We start from the raw sequence: 6,281 nt of genomic DNA, 5'->3' as shown, positions 1-6,281 counted from the left end.
ACTTATAGTACTTAGCCAATGATTTATGTATTACATAAAGAGACTTGCTCCTTTTGCTATTTGACTTGATGATTTTTGATGAGATTAAAAAAAATAATAAAAGGTGTTGTTCTCGCATGCCTCTACGGTGAATGGATAATCCAAAAACTTGATGAATTGAAGTAAATTCATATCAAAACATCCTTTTACAAACTCTCACTCACTTTAACAGACTACTTTATCAAAAAGTAAGCACAAATACAAGCCAAGTATTCTTTTCTGTAGGCCTATAAGGCAAGAATACTTAATTTAACTTTTCTTAAATATATCTTTATCAAAAGATTAAAGGTCCCATATTATAAAAAAGTGAAATTTTCATGTTTTTTTTATTATAAAGCAGGCTTCAGTCCTATATAAATACTGTGAAAGTATCGAAACACTCAATCCACAGGGAAATACACACAGCCCTTATTCAGAAACTCTGCATTTGAAACAAGCTGTCAGGATTTCTGCCCATTCGTGATGTCACGAATATACAATATTTAGACCATTTACACAATTTTAAACATAAACATTCTAAATGTGTCCCAGTTTATTTCCTGTTGCAGTGTATGTGAATGACATCAGTTGACAGGAAGTACACATGGACCCAAGCTGTTGCCTAGCAATGCAATTCTGTTGCAATTCCGTCAAAATGCACTAAAACGGAGCGTTTAAGACAGAGGGTAAATACAGGTATATTCAGGTATATTCAGGCTGACAGTACGAGGAAAGTAAAGTTTTTTTTTAACATTACAGCATGTAAACATGTTCTATTAGAAACACAAAATACAAGTATGAACCTGAAAATGAGCATGATATGGGACCTTTAAGTAAGTAACCCAAATGTACCTGACTTTCTTGTATACTTTTCAGTATGAGCCAAGTATACCTAAGTATACTTTTGTTAAGTATATCTCTGATAAATACATAAAAAGTAAACTGAAAGTATACTCTCTTATTTTAAGTTCAAAAGAAGTATACGAATAGCACACTTGAAAAAACTTCATTTTGGTAAGGGTTGGCCAGCTTCTGTTTCAATTCAATTCAATTCAATTTATTTTTGTATAGCGTCAAATCACAACAGAAGTTATCTCAAGACGCTTTGCATTTACAGTCTTCATAGAGGCTGCTAAATTCGTACAATGATTTGATTTTGAAGTTCAGATCATGAGATAAATATGTAAGTAATGAATTGGTATTGTGATTAAGTTATACTATAAGTAATGAATTGGTATTCTGGATTGATAACAAATTTATATTTTGATAAGGATAATTATATCAGTAATTAATTTATATGTCTGTATGACACAGATTAAAGGTGATAATTATAGTTAGAATAATTATAAATAATAATAATTATAGTTAGACAAATTTAGGAAAATTTAATTAGTGTATATGTATGGCTCGATAAGGAAGCTGGTTAATAATTAATAATTGACATATTGGAGAAGGGGTGGGATTAAATAAATTTATACTTATTCTCACTCCTTTTCAAATATGTAAATCAAGGCATCAAGTGTTGATAATTTATTTTTCTTACGCTTTTCATTGTATGTAAATACTACTTGTTTCTGACTGTCCACTTGATGGTATGATCATTCTTTTTCTTTATTTTTTTCTTTTCTTTTTTTTGTATTCTACATGTTCAAAATACATTTTGAAATTAAATGAGAAACTCTGCATTTGAAACGAGCTGTCAGGATTTCAGCCCATTTGTGATGTCACAAATATACAATATTTAGACACTTGACACAATTTTAAACGGAGTGTTTCAGACAGAGGGTAAATACAGACATGTTCAGGCTGACAGTGTGAGGAAAATAAAGTTTTTTTTTAACATTACAGCATGTAAACATGTTCTAGTAGAAACACAAAATACAAGTATGAACCTATTTGTATAGGTATATAACGTATAAAAGACTTAGTTAATACAACATTTAATCACCTGTAATATTGTATAAAGCTAAAACATTCTATATAGCTAAATAACATATATAGTTTATAAATAAAGTACAGATCCATAATATTCCTTTGGCTTTGATACTGTATCACCAGGAGGGCAAAAGCCACTTTAGTCTACTGTGTTAGGTAATTACGACCACAAGAGGGCAGTAGCGGATAATGGTTTCTTCTTGCTTGTGTGAAATGGCATACTACATTTCAAGCATGTAATTACCCCACATGTAAATGGATATGCTCAAAGATAGACTTGCAATTCAACCACCAGAATAAAGTACATAATCCAGTATGGACTGCAGGTTCCCTGATGATGTGGTTGCAAAGATTTTACTCTTCTATTTGCTGAAGTGAAGGTGAAACATTTAAAGTAATTTGGTATATAGAGTATTGTGGCAAAATAAGAAACTACAGTCTAACATAGCTAAAGATATTGAAATGATAAAAAAAATAGCAGAAACTTTTATTGTGTTGCATTTTACACGAGCCAACATTTATGCACGAGTGCAGCACAGCAGAATAACTTATTCTATTGCCAACAGTATGAACAATGCAAGCAGTACAAGCATTATGTATGCCTCGTCTCGTTCATATTTCGTTTTTATGCAATAGAGCACCTGTAAGGGAGGATTTTCATTAGGAAGACCGACCGGACCTGCATGGGAATCCCCTGATTGATACCCATAACACAGGTTACATGCAAACAAACACACACACAAACACACTCACGAACACACACACACACACCGTTGCTGTATTATTCTCCCTCATTATATGAAGCTAATGACTGTTTTGTCTCTGATCGCCCCTTTCTGTTTGCTACCGTGCAGACAGGGTTTACTGGAGTCTTAACCCAAAGACACCATCAGCCATACTGTCTCCATGCTACCACTCCAGGTAAACTTTCCATTGTAGTCATAATTTTAAGCACAAATTAACCATCATTCACAGTCATAATGATAAAGGATCACCTCTAAATAGACAACAGATGCATACTGGATTCAGTTATGCAGCTGCTTATCAAACTGTAATAATAGCAATTACAACTCTATGGCCTTTACAGTTGCAGTGCTGACAGGACAGACAGTCTTTATACAAAACATTATGAAGTCTGCTGTTTGGAAAACTGATACTGCTGGCTCTGGTCAGACCTGTAACAATGTGTTTTACTGTAACAAGACAAAATAAACAACCACCATGGGACTTGAAACTCAACTGCCTAAAGTAAAAGACATGCCTTCATAAAGACAAGCAAGCGTGTGAATATTGGTTGGACATAGGTGGAAGGAGTGGAGAAAAACAGGAGGCCTAAGGCATCCAGACAGTGCTTAATTGTGTTTGTCTAGTTTTATGGCCCTTTTAACTCATAAACACTGAGCTTGTTTTCCTGACAGGCATGTACTCAGCTGCACCAAACCGGAAAAGTCTCCCTGTCTTTCTCTTTAGTATCTTTTTATTTTGTCTTTGTCAGTGTTCTCGTCATTTGTTAATCTCACCTTGAACAGTATGCTTTTTGTGTGAGCATGAGGGTGGATTTGTATAATTTTGGATGGCATGCACCACCAGTCGGTGATCAGTGGTTGGAAGTGCCTCCCACTGCGCTAACAGGACTGGCTGAATTGTTAACTGGTCTGTCTTTAAGCCTGACTCTCCACAGAGACAGGAGTAGAAACCATGGAGCCCCAACTTGTAATTACCCCATGGAGGGCAATGCTCCCTCTCTCCATCTCCTCTGGAGCCCTTTGAAGATGCCCCATAGGGAGCTGGTTGTAATCAGGACACATGACTCATTGATTACTCCTTTGCGGTCTTCCAGGAACACTGCACAAGGAGTGGACGTAGCAGGGGGAGGGTAGTCCCCTCAGACTGTGCAGATAGGCCTGAGGTGCAGATGCAGGATGAACAGCACGGCCTGGGTCTTGGACACAAATTAGATGCTGTAAACAATCGGATGTGCATTGTTTTTCTGGTGGTTAGCTCAGTTGGTCTGTTAAAGCGGCTTTTCATTACTGTCTGGAAGGAAGAGCAGCCATATGCCAAGGAAGGCCATGAGTCTGCAGGTTTTTTTTCAGCCAAACTCATTAGTACACCGATTAGTACAATGTCAGCCAGGGAGAGGAGGAACTAATCAGTGAATGCCCCCGGTTCATTGCTGGGTTCAACTAAAATCCATGTATTATCCAATATGAACAAAACCCACTGTGTGAAAATAAACCATTTATATACAGTATGTTGTACATAAACATACAATGTTTGTGCATTTTGTCTCACATGGCTGGCATGATTATACATTTAATACTAAGTACTTGCAGTATTTTTTGGGTATGCCACTTTACGGTAATACCACAAAATTCAGGCTGGTCTCATTCACTGTTCGCACTTATACAAAAAGTAATGCACTTGTTAAACATTCGTTGGAGAATGCACGAAAAAATAACTTTTTGTAAGATACCATACGAACTGTTTTATGAGGATATGTTGGATAATTATACTGTAAACACAGTAAACACGTAGAAGGCAGTTAAAATACACTGTTTAAAACTGGCCATATTACACAAAAAGAGTTCTCACAGCTCTTCATGGGAAATGGTTGCCTGTCCTTGAAACATGTAATTAGCCACGTAAACTGTACTTTTCCTTCCCTCTCTTTACCACATTTCTTCTATTTTCCTACAGTTGGGTGTCCTAAAACAGGGTGACTTACACATTTTAAATGGCAAAAGGTTGTGCAGAATAATGAGTTATGGCATATGATAATAACAATACAACTACCTCTCATTGTGTGAAACTAAAGGCCTGTACAAAGTTTGTATCTGCATAGCTGGACCTGCAACAGATTTAGAAGATGCTTCGTTTAGCATTGAGAAAGACATCTCTGATAAACAGAATGGGCAAAGCAAGTAGACCATAAAAAAGATCATAAAAGATGTCTTTTGATGTTTCTGGGTTGCACTCTGGACACCTGTGGGGTTGAACCCAGTGACTGGCTGTCCTATGTGACCATGTTGAGTCGAGGTAATTGGGTCATTACTTGCCAAGGAGCTGAATTGAAGCCTGAGACAATGCCGAAGGCGGTGGAAATGTGAATTAATTGCACCTTGCAGGAAAAAAGTATAATTATAGATTTATAAAATTCTCACACAACCACCTGTTTTAAAAAAAAAACTCCAGTTTTGATTCATTTGCGGTTTTGTCTCTCTGACAACTTCTGCTTCTACCTCAGCTCTCACCAGTAGGAAACCGGTTAACAGTCATGAATGATATCAGCTACAGTTTCTATTTGTATTGAATATTTTGTTTGTCAGTCAAGCGTTGTGGATGTCTTGGTTTTCTCACACAGGCCTGCGGCTGATGTCTCCTGCCTTCCTTGGGAGAGCATTAGTGATATGGGGTGTGTCGTTCAGGCCTGTTCAGATTGCAAAACAAGAATCAGAGGAGCGTGGAGCTGAAGACAAGCTACACACGCACACACCCACACACACACACACACACACACACAGGTCATTGTTGATGACCACACTAGAACAAAAGCAGCCTTAGAGTAGCAGAAAAAGCCTGCAGCAGAGAAAGTTCAAAAGCCAATGAAGGAATGCTGTCCACTTACCAGAGGCTCATCGGTCACATTGTGTCTTTATCTTGTCAGAGATGAGGATCTTTTGTGCTGCAGATGATACGTGTTTGCGTATATCCTCTACTTGTTTTTCTCCATTCATATTGTGATCGCTGGATGATAACATTTCAAGCATTCACACGTTTTTGTGTAAGCAAACCATAAATAAGACAACTGTCATGCAGATAGTGGCTGTGTGTGTGTGTGTGTGTGTGTGTTTGCCTTGTGTATTTGTGTGTCTCCATCTGCATCTGTGTGTTTGCAGGATTTTAAACGATTAGTATTGTTTGACGCGGCAACCATTTAGAGGTCTATAATTCTTTATTTACATACATTTAGCATCTTCTTGCCCTTTATAAAGAGAATGGTTAGCCTCATCAGGCTCTTCTTCGGGGGTGGGCTGGGGCTTATTTGCCAATTGACATTTGGTCAAAGGGTGTTAGGTGAAAAAAGCACCTCACACCATGAGGTAGAAGCCTCACGCCAAAACTCATTCCAGACATGTTTTGTTTGTGTGTAAAGAGGAACTTGTGTTTGTGTGTAAAGAGGAACTCGTTTCACCACTCTCCACAACACACTCTCTTTGAGCGGTGTGAAGTGTGTTGCTCCCTGCCCATAACCTTTTCTTTAAAAAAACTTTAATGTAAATAAATGCAGCTTGGATAAATTGGCCTCCATGCTTCTTCTTCATTGT

Source organism: Sebastes fasciatus, chromosome 9 (assembly GCF_043250625.1).
Source record: "Sebastes fasciatus isolate fSebFas1 chromosome 9, fSebFas1.pri, whole genome shotgun sequence".
Taxonomy (NCBI): Eukaryota; Metazoa; Chordata; class Actinopteri; order Perciformes; family Sebastidae; genus Sebastes; species Sebastes fasciatus.
Note: the sequence above shows the minus strand (reverse complement) of the source record.